General features: G+C 38.2%; 2 pseudogenes; one reads left to right on the top strand and one right to left on the bottom strand.

Annotated features, from left to right (window-relative positions):
* LOC114707847 overlaps positions 1-18,007 on the bottom strand; it is a 74,621-nt pseudogene that overhangs the window by 7,899 nt on the left and 48,715 nt on the right.
* On the top strand, positions 6,558-11,592 carry LOC114707839 (annotated as a pseudogene).

Here is an 18,007-nt window from a genome sequence, read left to right on the forward strand (position 1 = left end):
ACAAAAGTTGTGATCAATTAATAGATTGACCAAATATGCATACTTATTTATCCTAATACTGAAATATTTTCAGTACTTGAAGGAAATAATCATTCCCTTTACAACAGAATTTACTTTACTCTCACTTAACAATGTGAACTCAATCATATATTATTTGTTATTGGCACATCATTTATCGAACAATGAAAGGAAATTACTTAAGAAATAAAACACATACTATTAATAACATCCAATAACTGAAATATTTTTCATAGACATTATAATCTATCATTACTTTCACTCACCATTTTTGCAACTGACTCCTTTTTCCAACTTCTGATCAAGTAATAAAATTTTCACTTCCTTATATTATATTGCAATAATTTGCATACTATAAAAACAATACCTTTGTAGTGATGAACATGTCTTCTCTCTTTACAACGCCAGCTTTAATCTTGCTTTGAATGGCCTGTCCTACCTCCTCTTCTATTTGATACACAAAAGCAGTATCAATATGGCGTAACCCAACACCTATAGCTAGGTTTGCAGCTTCCACTGACTTACTCTTGGGAACCTAGAGGAACAACCAAAAGAGGTGTTTACACTTGGGAGGCATAGCCAGGTGGATCTCTGTGAGTTCGAGGCGAGCCTGGGCTACCAAGCTACACAGAGAAACCCTGTCTCAAAAAAAAAAAAAAAAAAAAAAAAGAGGTATTTAAAGATGCATATTCTGAGAGCTAAGTCAGAGTAAACATAGATAGGAGTTTACTAGACTAGAAAGAACTTTGTCTTTCAAAGTCATCCTCAGACCATTTGTTAGGCAAGAGCCTTGAATTTCTACTTTCTACTCTACAAAACACAATGAATTCTCCAGAAACATTGTAGATTTCACAGAAAATGAAGTATCTCCACAGACTCAATGGTTGCTTATATTTTGTCCCACATTTCAGACAATGAGTCAAAATCTGCTTTCCCTGGGTTTTTCCTTATTAATAGCAAGACTTTCTCGTCTAAGAACTTCTTTATACCCATGCAGTCCTGGATACTTATTGGCACTGATGAATGCCAAGCTCACCTTGGGTTCAACTGTTTGCTTGGAAGTCACACTCAGTTTATGTAGAAGGGTTACTAAGCAAAATAAACACAAAAAAGTCTGCTTGGGATAAATGACAACTACAAGGAGAACAGTGTCCTCCTTGACCCCATCTAAGACATTGTCACAAAGGGATAAGAAAGCAAAGATCACAGACACTAAGCAAGGCCAGGTTAATATTAGGGACTTGGGCAGAGAACAGTGTCCTGGGTCAGTCTTTCTGTATATTCATTCTCTTTACCTGACAGACCTAAATACTAACAGGAAGAGAAAATTGACCCTAGGAATATATCCTCATTAAAAAATAAATTACCTACATCATATTGGAGATTATTCATTTACAGTGTCAGCCCTTTCAGCCTAAGATCATTTGTTTAAAATAGATACGACTGGAATTAAATCTAAAATTACTGCCTTGACTGTGTGATTTGGATAATGATATGACAGTTCTTTTATTAAAAGATTTAAGATTGTGGCTGGGGAGATGTCTCAATCAATAAAGTGTTAGCTAACAACTCTCAGAATCTTAGTTCAGACCCCCAGCCCTCATGTAAAGTCAGAGTATGGCATAATAGTATACACATGTAATCCCAGTGCTTGGGGATGCAAAGTCAGGGCGATCCCTGGAGTTCACTGGACTCCAGTCTAGCTGAATCTGGGAGTTCCAGACTCAGTGGCAGACCCTACCTCATAAAAAATAAAGTAAGAGCAGTAGAGGGAGACTTTGACCCCTACCATCCACACACCTGGGCACAAACTCATGTAATCATAAACATAATCAAAGGAATTAAAAAGGAAATCTGACAGCCATTTTTCATTACTTTAATAATTTCCACATTTATCTTTCCATAAAAAAACACAGTGGCTGAAATTCTGGCTTGTACCACCTTCTCTGGATACCATCCCTGACTTATTTATGAATAAAGCCACTCTGTGAGTTACCAACACTGAGGCTTTAGCAGTGGCCTTGACCTGATCCTGGTTTTTGTGCCACTTTGCAAAAGAAACAAATCCTATATATTTCTCCAGATTTCCCTATTATACATGCATAAATCTAATAGGAAGGAAATGTACAAATTTGAAGTTAAGGGGAGTGTTCCCTTGTCACAGAATTAAAGTCTCGAAAGGTTTACAAAGTAAGAAATTTGCTCCAGGTTAAGAAGCAGTATTCTTTGATGCTTTCACTTCTGGGGACCACCAGGTATTATGTGAACCCACAGGAATCTGTGAAAGTATCTCAAGAATTTATTAAGATATAGAATGGTGATAATACACTCACAAATACAGAACAAAGTAAACACCACTGCTTATTCAGCTGTTGTTGTCCTTCATTCTGCCTAGGGATTTGGGGAAACAACCTACCGGCCTCCAAAACAACCAAGAAAGCACAGGTCTTAAGGGGTCACATACAGACAAAGCCATACCCTAGGGCTTGTATCCCAAAGCCATTGGCTGAATGGAACAAATTTTCCCACAGCAACCTTGCTCTAAACTCAACATGCATTAATGAAGACCAATAATTCACACTCATTTTAGTAGGTCCTCCTTCCCCTTATCATAATGATGCATTACAAACTCTAGTGAGTTTCCCACAGTTGAGAATTTGTACATGGGAGAGCTTACTCAGCTCTGGTGCAGTATTCACTCTGCGATGCTGAAGACTACCCCAAAATAAAAGTGAAATATTCCTCAAATATTGTTTCATGCATTAATCAACAGGGAGACACCCTGAGCTACCATACGGATTTCCCTGCATCTTTCCTCCTTGAAAGGAAAAAACGGTGTCATGGATTGTAGACATGAATATAGAAGTCCTCTCTCACACTGAAACCAAGAAAGCTGATTGGCAATCTGGTGAAGTTCTTCTCTTCTATCAAACTGAGAAACATAGACATAGGAAAAGCATTGTGCTCAGAATTGTTAGGTCAAGAATATGTCCCTTTAAGTCTGGAGCTCAGAGCCTGGAGATTCATACCAAGTTCACTCTTAGAGGCTTCAAATATGAACAGTAAACCCACAGGCAGGTCTGGGCTAGAAAAGCAAATCCAAGAGAAAAGACATAGTCACATCCTGCCAAGCCCAGGCTCCCAAGCCTACAACAATAACCAGAGAAGATAAAAAATAAATCGTTCTTCCTATCCCTGAAGTTCCTGACTGAGTTACAGTAAATGATCCGATGCCACTAAGGCATGTACCTTATAGCTCCATCATAGACAACACTAACATCCATCCTCAAAGAAAATGTTTTCAGAGTTAGGCCTTTCCTTTGTTCTCCATTAAGCATGCCTCTCTGCTGGATCACCAGGAGCAGGGAACTTTCTCCCAGGGAAGTTCAAGCATGGAGAAAGACCCTGTTCTGCCAGAATCCTGACTCAGCCTATCTAGGGAACTAGCTTGGTCTCCTACCCACAGCCACCAATTGTAGCTGCTGCTGTAACCTCTATTTAACAAAATTAATAAACAATAATAAATAAAAATAATTAATAATAAATAATAAATAAATAAAAATTAATAAACAATAATAAATAAAAATAATTAAACAAATAAGTAATAATTAGTTACCAGCAGTCATGGGACTCAGTCAAACCCTGATGCAGGACAAGCCTAACTGTCTGCCTTCTTGTACATGGAATATCTCTAGCTTGGAAATAACTGAGAATCATGTAGTCTTACCTCTTGGGGTTTATAGGTGCCAAAACCCAGAGCAGGAATGACGTGGCCATCATTTAGTTTGACAAACTGCTGTTTGGAACTCATGGCCTGCCACTCCTCTGCCTAAGTATGTCCTGAATCTTCTGGTGCCCTAAAGGGGAAGGTAGTAAACATTATATATCAACTTCCTGTCTAATGGCTAACAAGGAGCACTCCCATTCTGGTGGTTAATCATTCCTACATACTGGCTAATGTTTAATCCTTTCTACTCCCTAGATAATGATTAACAAGTGCTACTGTCTGTCTAATAGTTTAACAATACTGTTATATACCTACTGTTTAAATACTACTATTGCATGTCTAATGGACAGCTGACAGAAAGGAGGAGGCCATGAAGTTAAAGCAGTATATATCAACTTCCTGTCTAATGGCTAACAAGGAGCACTCCCATTCTGGTGGTTAATCATTCCTACATACTGGCTAATGTTTAATCCTTTCTACTCCCTAGATAATGATTAACAAGTGCTACTGTCTGTCTAATAGTTTAACAATACTGTTATATACCTACTGTTTAAATACTACTATTGCATGTCTAATGGACAGCTGACAGAAAGGAGGAGGCCATGAAGTTAAAGCAGTATCTCACATGGAAGAAAGGAAACCACCTATTTTCATATGAAGGAAGAATTTTAAACAAAGTACTATATACTGATAAAATATTTGTTTTCTTTAATTTTCTCTTATTATCACATATGTTATATTTGTGAAGAAGAGAGTGTCTGAATAATTATAATACTTCAGACACTCATTGTCCTTCGATCATTATGAAGCCTTCACTTGACCACGCATCATTGGAAACTAGGAACTGCAACTCACCATATAAACATATTAAACGAACACAGAAGCCACAGTTGAACATTTAAAACATTTTGATACTCAACAATTACATTTAGTCAACAATAAAAATTGAAGAGGTTAGTCTTTTTTGAAATTTTTCCTGTATTTTTCCATTGTCATCATCATGAGTGTAATCCTGAAATGCATAAAAGGGACAACACAGAATAGTGATTAGTGTTATATAAACAATTGGCAGCTACTGGATATGGTTTGACAACAAGCAAAAGGACTTAAACATTACTATAGCACTCATTTGTTAGGCAGTTTTGAAATATTTGTGTACATGTACTGGGTGTGCCGGAAGAGAGTGTCTCATCACTTGGGGCTGTAGTTACCAGCAGTCATGGGTAACCTAGCTTGTTATAAGATTGTTGATCAACACTTCTGGTCCCATGACCTCACAGCAACCACTCTTAACCACTGAGCCATCACTTCATTAAATAAGATGTTAAATGCAGATCAATATTTTAGAGTTTATAGCCTTATTCAACATTCATAAAATAACTAAACTGAAAATAATCAAATTACTATGAGTTTCAGAGTGGGAGAGTAAATGTAAAGTATTGATGAGATACTATTCTATATTTTTATTCTTTTAAATCTACAATATATGGGTTTTCACTAAAGCAGTACATATGAGACTAGACTATGTGATCATTTTTAGTGTAATCTGACCATACAATGTGCATTCTATACAAGGTAAGGCTAAAATTTATAAAACTTCATTCTTGAAAGAAAGTTATGTTGATTAATAACTTTTTCATATGCTTTCCAACCTAGAATTAATATCTGTCAAGATGGAGGCTGAAAAAAAAAGATGTTTACTATGAAATATAACTAGGGCTGAAGAGAGTGTTCTGCTGTTAAAAGAATCAGCTCCCTTTCCAGAGGATCAAGGTCTGAATTCAGCAACCATTTGGTAGTCCACAGAGTTATGTAACTCCAGAGTATCTGATGCCCTTTTCTGGCCTCCATGGGCACTAAATGCACGTGTGGATAGACACACCATGTAGGCAAAATATCTATCCACATAAAAATGTATCTTGAATAAAAGAGTATCCGCTATATTTCATTGGTGCCTAGTATCTGCCGCACAGAAACAGAGATCTATCATTGTGACTGAAAGAGCCTGTAGTTCATTCCATTGCATTTGTTTACATGTATGTCACATTATATTTACACCTTCATCTGTTGATGAAAATTTTAGCCCCTTCCACTTACTGAACTCATGAAACTCTTTGTTAATGTTATCATACTTTACTTTTGATTGTCTGCAGACTGCGCGCGCACGTGCGCGTGTGCATGTGTGTGTGCGCGCGTGCACGTGTGTGTGCGTGTGTGCGTGTGTGCGTGTGTGCGTGTGTGCGTGTGTGCGTGTGTTCGTGTGTGTGTGTGTGTGTGTGTGTGTGTGTGTGTATACATATGTTTCAGTGTGAAAGTTCATTTGGATGGCCCACATGTCCTAGAGAAGCCAATCTTAAGGGTCATTACCAAAAGCTACAAACTCCAGACCAAATAATTTTGTTCTACCAATTACAATGTTGTATGAAACTGAAGAGCTTCAATGAGCAGAGAATCAAGTAGTAACAACTGAAGAGCATCTGTCGAGGTGAGACACTGTGATGTCAGGAGTAATTTCTCTCATGTAGGAACATGCATCACGTCTCATTCATAGTCATGCTTCTTTCTTCCACGTGCTGCCAGGGTGAGAAAGGAGAGGACTACATTTAGAATCAGAAGTTGAATTAGAATCAGAAGTTCCTACAGGGTCTGGCTCTTCCACTTACACTGCTTGGTAACATCAAGCTAATCTCAACCCTGCCCTTCTGGTTTGGGGAATCCCTTTACTACCTCAGGGGTTCTGATTCTTCCTTAGATTTTCTCAATGATTGCTTGTGCATTCTCATATTTACACAGTAAAAAAAGCCAAATAATCATGACTCCTCAGCTACAGTTGCTACATGACAGGTATGTTAATAAAGGGCCATTGGCTGTGTTTATTAAGATGCTGAAGGTGTGGGGGAAAATAAGTTCTCTCAGATTTCTCATAATTAATAAAGTTCTCTTGGGCTTCTCACAATTCATATGTAAAATGGCACAGGCTTGGATCAGAACACCAGCAGGGAAGATGACTAACAGTTTGAGTAAAATGACTTTTTTTGTAGATGAATTTCTAAACAGTCTTATTAAATAAGAAACACAGAGCCAAATACAGGGGTGATAGCTGTAGAGATGAGGGAAATAGAGAATAGCCATGAACTAAACTTAGCTCACCACGCTGCTGCCGTAGCCTCCCAAGTGAACCTCTACCTGTCTAACCTGCACCTTTATTGCCTTGCTGTTCTGCGTTCTCATTGGCTCTTAACCCAGCCACCTTACATCCTCCTCACTGCCTGTCTATACAGACCTCCAGGTCTCTATGGTTGGTACTGGGACTAAAGGCATGTGTCACCCTGCTTGGCTGTGTCCTTGAACACACAGAGACTCTGCTTGCCATGTGATCAGATTAAAGGCGTGTGCCACCACTGCCTGACTTCTGTTTATGGCTGCTTATGACCTCTGATCTCCAGGCAAACTTTATTTATTAACATACAAATAAAATATCACCACATTTCAGCACAAATAAAATATCACCACAATTTTTCAAGAATAGAATCAACATGGCTTTCTGATATATCACATACATAGTAAGAAAAAAGAAATGAACTCCATGTTAACTCCTCAAATTTAGTAAGGCCAACAACTGAAGGAGCTGGCTGAGGAAATGAGAATGGAACAGATTTTTCCCAGGAAGACAATGAGTTGAATTTTAAACACATTACATTTGACTTTCCAGGTATCCACCTAAGAGTGTAAGACAGTTGTGCCGCTAAGCCTAGAGCTGTACCAATGACACGTGTTTAGATTTTGTTGGAAAATAATTCCCAGCTTAGATGCCCTGAAATTGGTGTGAAAAATGAGTAGGTTAGTATGGACATTAATGAAATGATACCTGAGACATCCTATGGTTGAGTTGGTGAATGGAAATTTAAAAGGAGCAGAAACTAGAATGGAAACTGAGAAGTCCAGGTCCTGTGATACAAGCAAATGGAGGAGGATATTTGTTCCAGATTTCCCCCAGGTTTGCAGTATGCAGCAACGTGTCTTTTCTTAACATGACCCACATGACCTCACAAAGCCCTAGTTGTTCATGACTGCTCTTTACTGTGTGTGCTCGGGTGCCATTTAGTGTTATGAGAGGGTGGGAACACAGCTCTTTAGTTATAATCATAAATTTTTAATGGTATTTTATAAATTAGGGGAAAGTAGAAGTTATAGCTTTTGTCCCAGATCCCGGCTTATGTGACATATCCTCAGATTGATGGTGACTAAGCTCCTCAACATGTGGCAATGAGTCCTACTTTCACCCCCATAAGCTGATACAGGAAACAAAGCCACAAAGGCTTAAAAATACCACAGAAGCCAAGGTCACCGCCTCCATTGTTTCTCTTTGAATTCCACCAACTGGTCCAAAAAATCTAAACAATATTTTTTCCTCACACATTGAAAATATTCATTCCATTAAAATGTACAATCATAATTTTTTAATTCATTTAGTCAGATGGTAGCATAAAGGCATTCCTCCCTGAACTTGAATCAAACAACAGGCATTCAGCTATACACACAAGTGGGCAGTCCTAAATGAGAAATGAAATTCAACAGCAGAAAAGTGGAACCTCAAGATTCTGGATAACAGAAAAGCAAGAGAAACAGGGTGGTCCAGCACCCATGGCATAAAAACACCACTAGAGTGAGAATAAGGAAGTACACCCACTTAGAGATTTGTACAAGAAGAGAGCTCCAGGGAGCGCCCTAGCATAGCACTGATATCTTGCTTGTACACCTTCCAAACAAATACTAGGACTGGAATCTGGATGTTCCTTTTCTTTTACTGTTTTTTGTTGGGTTTTTTTTGTTGTTTTGTTTTGTTTTTTACCTTTGGGTTTGCTTGTTTTGTAGCTCTAGGCATTAGTCCCACAACTTTGCACCCCATGAGTGGATACTCTGTTGCTTAGCAACACTCTAGGCTAGCAGGAAGGAAAGTACAGAAGCTCCAACCATGAACCAATCTCATTCAAACTTTGGTAAATAATTCACCTTAAGAATAGATTGGGTACCAATCAATGACCCATCATAAAATGGTGGCAGTGAAAAGTTGTCTCAGTTTCCACCCCTAGGCAGATGCCATCATGGGGAGAGCAGACAAGGATAACATAACTATTGTTGACATTACACCTATATTCTCTGCACCTGTCAAATTCACACCCTGTCAGATTACACATTGCTAATGTGAGTCCTACTGAAGGGATCTATGCTCTATACTCCCACGTCTCCCTTTGGAACATGATGGACTACATCAGTGAACAAACAGAAACTTAACAAATTGGAGCAAAAAGTGTAAATAGATTTTCTGTTGGTTGGTTGGTGTGTTGGTTGGTTGGTTGGTTGGTTGGTTGGTTGGTTGGTTGGTTGGTTGGCTGCTTGCTTGCTTGCTTGCTTGCTTGCTTGCTTGCTTGCTTGCTTTCTAGGTTGGTTGGTTGGTTGGTTGGTTGGTTGGTTGGTGAGACAGGGTCTCTCTAGGTTTACCTGGATGTTCTGGAGCTCTCTATATAGACCTCAAACTCAAAAATCTCCTTCTGCCTCTGCCTACCTAGGGCTGGGATTAAAGGTATAGGCTACCATGTTCAGCTGTTTAAATGGTTTTAAAGTAACGGAGACAAACAGTACCTGTGTGAAGCCTTATTAACTCACAGAGCTTGTACTTCTATAGTATAAGAAGCACAAAAGATGCACCCACATGCTCTGCTGTCTATACCATGCCTACCTATATTACCAGAAGGTCCTACCTCTTGTAAGACTTAAGAGCCAGTGGGCACCTTGGACTTGGATATTATATGTATATGTCCAAATTCAACAATCACAAAGGAACTACAGAAAGTTAATTTTATGAAGTACAATTGGGAAGTAAACTTAATATTACACATAAACCTAAATTATGGATAATCCTAAGAGGAATGTCGAGAGTTGATTACTAAGAAGGCCATCAGACAACCTGGAAGAGATACTCATACCAACAGATAAGCAAATTACTACAACATATAAATGTGAAAAACAAGGTTATATGAAACTCTCTAAAACTCATAACTGTATAGTAACATATTCCAAAGATACTGAAGTTGATAAAATGCTAGATGAAGATGTCATAAGAAATTTTGTTTGTTTTTTGAGACAGGGTTTCTCTGTGTTGTGTAACAGTGCTGGCTGCCCTGAAACTTGCACTATAGGCCAGCCTGGACTTGAACTCACAAAGATCTGCCTGCCTCATTCTTCTGAGTGCTTGGATTAAAGGTGTGCACCACCACTACTCAGCCATAAAAAATATTTTTAAGTCCAGATGAAATCCAAATATAAATATCATATTAGTGAATTAAAGAAGACTACACAGAATAGGAATGATGAATTTATGAAGGAGAGATGTTGAAAAACAACCAATAGAAATTTTAGAAATAATGAATTCATCAGTGCAATAAAAAGTCTCAGTTTGAAGTATCAACAATGGAACAATAAATATTAGCTATTGGAGGTAAGTCTTCAAAAAATTACTTTAACACCTCTCCTCTCTCTCTCTCTCTCTCTCTCTCTCTCTCTCTCTCTCTCTCTCTCTCTCCCTCCCTCCCTCCATCTGTGTATGTATGTATGTATGTATATATAGTTGTGATTAGATCAATAGATAATAGATAAATGATAGATAGATGAGACAGATAGATAGATGATAGATAGATAGATAGATAGATAGATAGATAGATAGATAGATAGATCAAAATAAATAAGAGAACATAAAAGATTTCCAAGACATTACTAAAAGACTACATAGACTGGTGAAGTTGCTCAGTTGGTAAAAATGCTTGGCTTGCAAGCAATAGATCTTAATTTTAATTCCAAGAACCCAAATTAAACAGCTGGATGCAGGCTCTGCCTTCTGGAGTTGGGATACCCCTCATCTGCTGCTTTTAGACAACAGAGGTGCAAGTTTCCAGGCCCTCAGATTCAGACTGAGTTACACCACCAGCTTTCCTGATTCAGTAGCTTGCAGGACAGCACATCATCCTATATTCTGGTGCCATAATTGAGTGGTAAGAGGCAACACTTATGAAACTAATCTCTGTCCAAGAATCAGTTGTTCCAGGTACTAAAAGTGCTGCCTCTGGTCTTTAGCTCCTGACTTGAACAAGCCTTCACTGCAGCCACTCCAGATCAATGGCTGTGTAGATTGCTTGACATCTATAGTGATGGTGAGGACTCATCCAGTGGTGAGCAGGACAATGAAGTCACTGAGTTCAAGGCAATCAGCACAATGAAGTATAGCAACACACAGAAGTGCTCTTTTGTAGAGACCCTGGACAGAATTTGGAGTCTAGAGCCCCAAAAGTCAGATATGATTTAACTATAGATGTTCCTTCCCAGTACTTGTGCATATTTCTGGGCTTGCAGTACTTCCTAATATATTCAACAGCACAATTGTGGTGCCTTCTCTACTGGCTGATATCATGTGTGTGGGATATGACCAGTGTGACAACAGCCAGTTCATCATGACCATTTTCTTTTGTATGGAAATCACTACAAGGCTATGGACACTTGGAATCAGGTTACCCCTAGTTTCAGGCCAGTGCTTTTGTATGTTGGGGCCCTGTTTGATCCATCCTGTCCTTGGATAAATGGAAATCTAATACCAGAAACATTTCAGTTACCAATGGAACCCCAGAGCTATTACACATAGATATAAGGCATCTCCACATCTGACAGATCCAGGGGATTATCATCATGTCCTCAGTAAAAGAAGTAGCCATCTACATCTTTGTCCTGCCTGGGTATCTGTAGAAGTACATCAGGCCCTTGACTATTTGTGGTGTAACAATTTCCTCCAAGATTAAAACATTCCAACCTTCTAGGGAAGATCTTAAAGCAGAAAGGTAAACAACTAAAGGTAGTATCAGGAAGTCCCTGAAACTGACTAGATTCACTAGGCTCCTCCATGATAGTGTAAGCAATGAAAACTGAGAGTCTTTCTGAGACTAGAGGAACAGAGCTGCCAAGAAGACTGTGAAAAGCTGAGCTACAAAAAAAAAAAGACTCTCAGAGGAGAAAAACTGCAAAAAGATTCTGACACAAACCAGCAGCCTGGAAGAATCAGAAACCAGCTGAGGTGCCTGGAAGATGTTTAGACCAGATTCACTTGGAAAGGAGACTCAGCCTGTTGAGTTTCCTGCAGGTTGTGCAATGTGCAATTTGGTCCAGGTTTCCCAGCTTTGTCAACCGTCATAGATATTCTCAGCTTTGTCAACTTTCATAGATATTCTCAGTGACAGTGCAGCTAGTACCATTGTTTCCACGGATGACTACTATGCTTGTGCCAGGTTTTCCTGCACCCAACCACATCCTGTCCATGCAATAAACAGGAGTATTTTCATGAATGATCTTCCCTGTATTTTCTGCAGCATTTTTGGTACTGGAAATAATTCTACCTACTCCATTCCCAGTATTGGAATTTGGGGGATTACAAAGGTTGGCAACTGCTGACTAATAGTGTGGTGTAGCATTCATGCCAGGCTTGAGCATGATTGGCAAATTCAGTACCCTCTTCACATCTCTCCTAGACCCTGTGCTCAGAACCCTCTTCTGCATACTCTCTGGGATGATGGAAGTTACTGACCTCTCTAACCTGAAGGTCATTAGCTGGAATTCTTCCTGGAACCTATTTGTGCTTAGACTTTCCATCTTCTTTGCACTTTTTCTTCCAAGTTACTTCAGACAAAACACCCTAGTCAATGGTATAATGGGAACTGATCATATATTGCATGACCTTTTCATAACTAGGATGTTTATAGGAGGATGTGTGGCTTTTATTTTGAACAACACAATCTCAAGTACCCCATAAGAAAGAAGGAACAGGAAATGAAAGAAGGGTGTGAGCAAAGGGAATAAGTCTATTTATGGCATGAACTCCTACAATTTGCCATTTGGCATGAACAATATTTTTTAAATGCAGATGCTTCAACTACCTGCCTACTAGCCAACATTTGCAGGCTACATCTGGAAAGGCTTTGGAAAGAATGAAAACAACTGGAGTTCAGAGGAAGACTCCTGGACCACAGTTTAGACTTTGCTGTGTCCTGTGACATGGCCACTGTGAAGCATGTAACTACAGTTCCATACTGAGTAACAAGATGTACATTTTTATATTTTCACTGGCATCCTTCACCTAAGTGTGGTGATACTTTGTTTGGTATCTAACAAATAAAGATTGCCTGAAGATCAGAATACAGAACTAAGCCACTAGATAGCCATTGAGGCCAGACAGTAGTGGCTAGTGGCACACGCCTTTAATTCCAGCATTCAGGAGGCAGAGGCAGAAGGATCTTTGTGAGTTCAAGGTCACCCTGGGCAACACAAGATTGATCCAGTCTAAAAGAGAAGCAGAGCCGGGTGGTGGTAGCACATACCTTTAATCCCAGCACTTGGGATGTCACATCTTTAATCCCAGCACTATGGAGGTAGAGACAGGAAGTGATGTGAAAGGGTAGAGAGAGGAATAGAAGGTGGGGGGAGACAGAAGCTCAGCCCCTTTCAGCTGAGGAGTTGGTGAGGTGAGAGGTAGCTGTGGCTTGTTCCTTTATCTCTCTGATCTTTCAGCATTTACCCCAATATCTGGCTCTGGATTTTTATTGAGACCAATTAGGATCCATGTTATATCTAAGAGTTAAGGCAGGTGGCACATCGCTATAATGTTGTTGTCAATGACTGTGAGGGGGAAAAAGCTGGATGCAGGCACCAGAATGTAATTTCAATACTATAGAGGCAGAGACAGGAAGATGCCTGGAGTTGGCTGGCCAATCAGCCTGGCCTAATTTGCATGTTCCAGGTCAGTGAGAGATGAACAAAGAAAGGTGGATGGTGCTTAATGAATGACACACAGATTGTCCTCTGGCTTCTATAGGCATGTATGTATCACACACACACACACACACACACACACACACACACACACAAACATGATTATATGTCTAGCCCATCACTCTATCTGAGGGATAAGAATAACAGGCTGTGGCTATAGAAAATTTATTCTATGAAGAAATAGCAGAAAATCTCTCACATCCTGAGAAAGACATAAAGACAAAAGACATTTAGAACCCTGAAGATATGTAACCAGAAGAGCTTCTCTACAACATAACATTGATTTTCAATAACACAAAGCAAAGTAAAATCTGAAAGAAAAGAGTGTCAAGTCACATAATTCATCAACAGGATTTTTTGCAGAAACACTAAAGTATTTAAACTAGATATTATAAACATAGTCTTGTTGTGAGGCTTATTTCAACATGTGATAAACAGGACAAGTTGTACTAATTTTCAGTACATTTAAACAATAATCCTTGATTTGCTTCTGTGAAGACCAAAATTTTGATTCATGATGTGAAATTTCAAGTACTATTTATGATAAAAGTTCCCATACCACAGAGAATAAAAAATGAGTTCTCATAGGGTAGACTGTTTTCTTCTAACAGCTACACTTGGATCCATCCATAATATACTTGTAAGAAATTATATTGGGTTCCATTCATCTTCTGGTTATAAATGGACTAAAGCATTTTGATAATAAATACTCAGCTGGAAATAAAGAATGACTATTAGAAGGACAACTTGGGAGCTTGGTTATATGTCTACAAGACAGAAGACTCATTAGTAACATTTGACATTAAACACTAAACTGGGAAGGTTCCAAATAAAATCACTTTCTGGGAAATAAAGTTTTGAAAGTGACAGTTTAAATGAGTTGTATTTGAACACATAAACGGTTACGATGTCATCACTCTTTTTTAGCTCTAGATTAAAAATGAATGAATATGTGTGAATTAAATTTACACCAATAACCACAATTTACCAAAGAACTATTGATCTAATAATGCAGTTGGAAAAATTATGTTTCACACACATGTATACAAACACACACTACACAGAAGCATTTTAAGTATAGAATATGTCTTATCACATTGACTGCAATTTTGCTCTAATGGCTCATACAATCTATTCTTCATTATCATATGTACAAGCAGTATCATTGTGGCAGAAATTTAATGTGAACTATGGGGGTTCAGCCCCTCGACAGTCCCTTCCCAGGGTCAAGAAAGAATCTACAACCAGCTGACAATTAATCTTTGATGATAGGAAGTGAATCTACATACATGAAACTCCTTAGTCCACACACTTTATTCTTCTGAGTCAGTTCTCTTTCTACACAGCTTCTATTCTGCTGTCATGCTTGGCTCCTTTCTTGCCTGATTTCTCTCTATATTTATCTGCTGTCCCCTCTAAGTTCTAACCTAATTCTCTCATCTTAGTTCTGCCATATATATGTTATCACCCATCTAATTCCTTTCCATCTTAGCTCTTCTCCCATCTCCTTTCTCATCTTATTCATGCCCATCTGGGTCTTCTTCATCTTCCATCTTGTTCCTCTAGTACTGTCTTCTAGCCCTTCAAATTAGTTCTTCCCCATCTAGTTCTTTCCTCTCCAGTACTTACCCATTTAGTTCTTCCATTCTCTTTTCTCTCCTCCATCTTTTCCCCAAGTTCTCTCTCTCAAATCTTCCTCCAATTTTCCTTATACCTCTCCATTCCCTCATCTCTCAGGTATGCGGTTATAAACACAAGCAATAGCAATCTTCTGGCAGAGTAAGGTCACCAGGCTTGAATTCTTGCAGGGTCATAAAGGCAAATAAGAGTTTTCCCCAGGCAGTGACCATCAGGCTTTCTTTTACAACCCAAAAGGGAAGTAGTAAAGGAGGAGTTCAATTGAGAACATCAATGGAGAGCTAATGATTGGTTAATATATCAGAAAAAGGAATTTATATGCTCAAACTACATTCCTAGAAGTGTTTGGGTAAAAATGTTAGGAGTATATAATGTTAGTAAGGCTGTATAAGAAAGGAGGGTCTCAGCTAAAACTGCACAAGAAATAAAGCTATCCGCCTGACATAGAGACAGGCATTGTTTCCACAAGGGTGTTACCTTAGTTCAGGAGATCGTTTGGCCTTGGATGCTTGATAGGTATTTTAGATACATACACTGTTAGGAGTTCTTGGAAGCACACATAACATACAAGGAAATCATTGTAGGAACCATATAATATACAAGGGCATCAAGAACATCCTCCACAGTAAGTAATGAAAAATGCTGAATGTCCACAGAAAAAAACTCAGTAGGGTCTCGGGCTTCTATTTGACTAGTCATGTGCACAATGGGCATTGAAGAAACAGATACATAAATCAAAGAAAAATTCAAATCTAAAAAATTACTGACACAAAGCAACTAGGATATCTGGAACACTATGAAAAAAATAAACCTAAAAATAATAGAAATAGAAGAAGAAAAGGAATCTTGGGTCAGAGGCCCAGAAAATGTTTTCAACAAAATCATAGAAGAAAATCTCCCTATCCTAAAGGATGAGGTGACTGTCGAGGTACAAAAAGCACACAAAACACCAGATAGACTGGACCAGAAAAAAATCCCTTTGCCACATAAGAATCAAAACACTAAACACACAGAACAAAAAAAAAGAATATTAAAAGTTGCAAAGGGGAAAAGAGTAAGTAACATATGAAGACACCTACTGAAATTACACCTGGCTGCTCAGTGGAGACTCTAAAAGTCACATACTCTGATACATGGAAGGGACCTAAAGCCAGTTCTATCGAGTAAGTGGTAATTAGAATGAAGTTTGAAATTATAGCCTATTCTATCAAAACTTCAATAAAATTTATTGGATAAAGTATCCACAACACAACCTGTTACCCATTTTTAACATTTAATTTGAGAATTTTTAATTTTTTAATGGAATTAGAAGGGACTAAATAGTGATTGCTACTACCCTCTCCCATTACTAACTTTGTTCTATATTGATAAGGACACTCAGATATTCAGAATTTTCCCAGTTTCTTCAATTGTGCAGGCCATAACTTGATTGGACTTAGAACCAGAATATACTATACAGTATTTTACAGTATTCCACAACTAACCTTTCTTCTGCCCTACCTGAGAGTTGATATAGTACATGTCACCTGTTAGCTTTGCTTATCTGTTCTGATATCTGATTACTTAACTCCTTTGTTATCTTATTCCATTAACATCTCATATCCAATGGCGAACGTACCACTAAAATGTTCAAACTTAGGGTCTCCATTTAACAAATACAGAAGAATGGTTTCCCAACATGGAGAATATTTAAGAAATGATTTATAAGTACTGGATTGTGGTAGGACTTCTGGTTCTAACGTTAACCAAGATAAGTTGTTTTTGTTTTTTAAGTTTCCTGAACTTCAAAGATAATTAGATGTTGCCTTGTGGAAAGAAAGATGCTGCACTATTCTCCTTGCCTGTTACAGAACCAGAGACACAAACCTTGCACCAATTAAAAAAAATCAATCCCTACTCTTTATAGCTGGTGGTGTGGTACTATGACCATAAATTGGTTGGATTTGGATCTCATTCCAGTATTTTTCTTTCATATTTTTTTCAGAACATATTCAGAACACAGTGGGACAGCTAGGTCAAGGTCAGGACAGAGAGACATAGTTTATGCTGGGAAATGTTCAATTCCTTACATAGAAATAATTGTGTCATATAAATGGGCATTATTCTAGGCATTATTATATGTTTTCAAGTAAAACTCATTAGTCAAAGTCCTTAATGATATTTCCTAAACATCAAACCACAAAGAAGCTCCATCCTACTCAGCTATTAAATCATTTTGAAATACATATTTTAGTTGACAAATAGCTACATACAAGGCAGTATGATGTATTTCTCTGTGTATGTATGGTGGAACAATTCAGTAAAACTAAGGAACGTATCCGACATTTCACCATTCCTATTTTTTTCAAGGGAAGAACAAAACTCTGATTTCTGGGTCTACTTAGGGATTTAAGAAAGAGAAGAAAGAGGTAATTGTGAATGTGGAATCCTGTGGTAGGGTGGAATTTTTGGTAGTGAACTCTAAGACAAAATTACATCATTGGTCCACAGCTGTTCTTTTATTTCTTATCTGGTGGTGGAATCTCTGCATATAATTCTCCCATGCTGAACCATCAGGAATGTGGTCCTAATCAGAGCTGAGTCATGTCACCATCACGCCCTTTAGCCTCCCCAAACCATAAACTAAATAAAAATAGAGAAACTCATTTGCACTGTTCTACAGAATGTAAATTTGGTACAATTGTTAAACAAAATGTAAGAAGATTCCTATACTCTCTTATGAAAAAAATATTAATCTAAGGTAAGTAGTAATTCAAA

Source organism: Peromyscus leucopus, chromosome 5, assembly GCF_004664715.2.
Source record: "Peromyscus leucopus breed LL Stock chromosome 5, UCI_PerLeu_2.1, whole genome shotgun sequence".
Classification (NCBI taxonomy): domain Eukaryota; kingdom Metazoa; phylum Chordata; class Mammalia; order Rodentia; family Cricetidae; genus Peromyscus; species Peromyscus leucopus.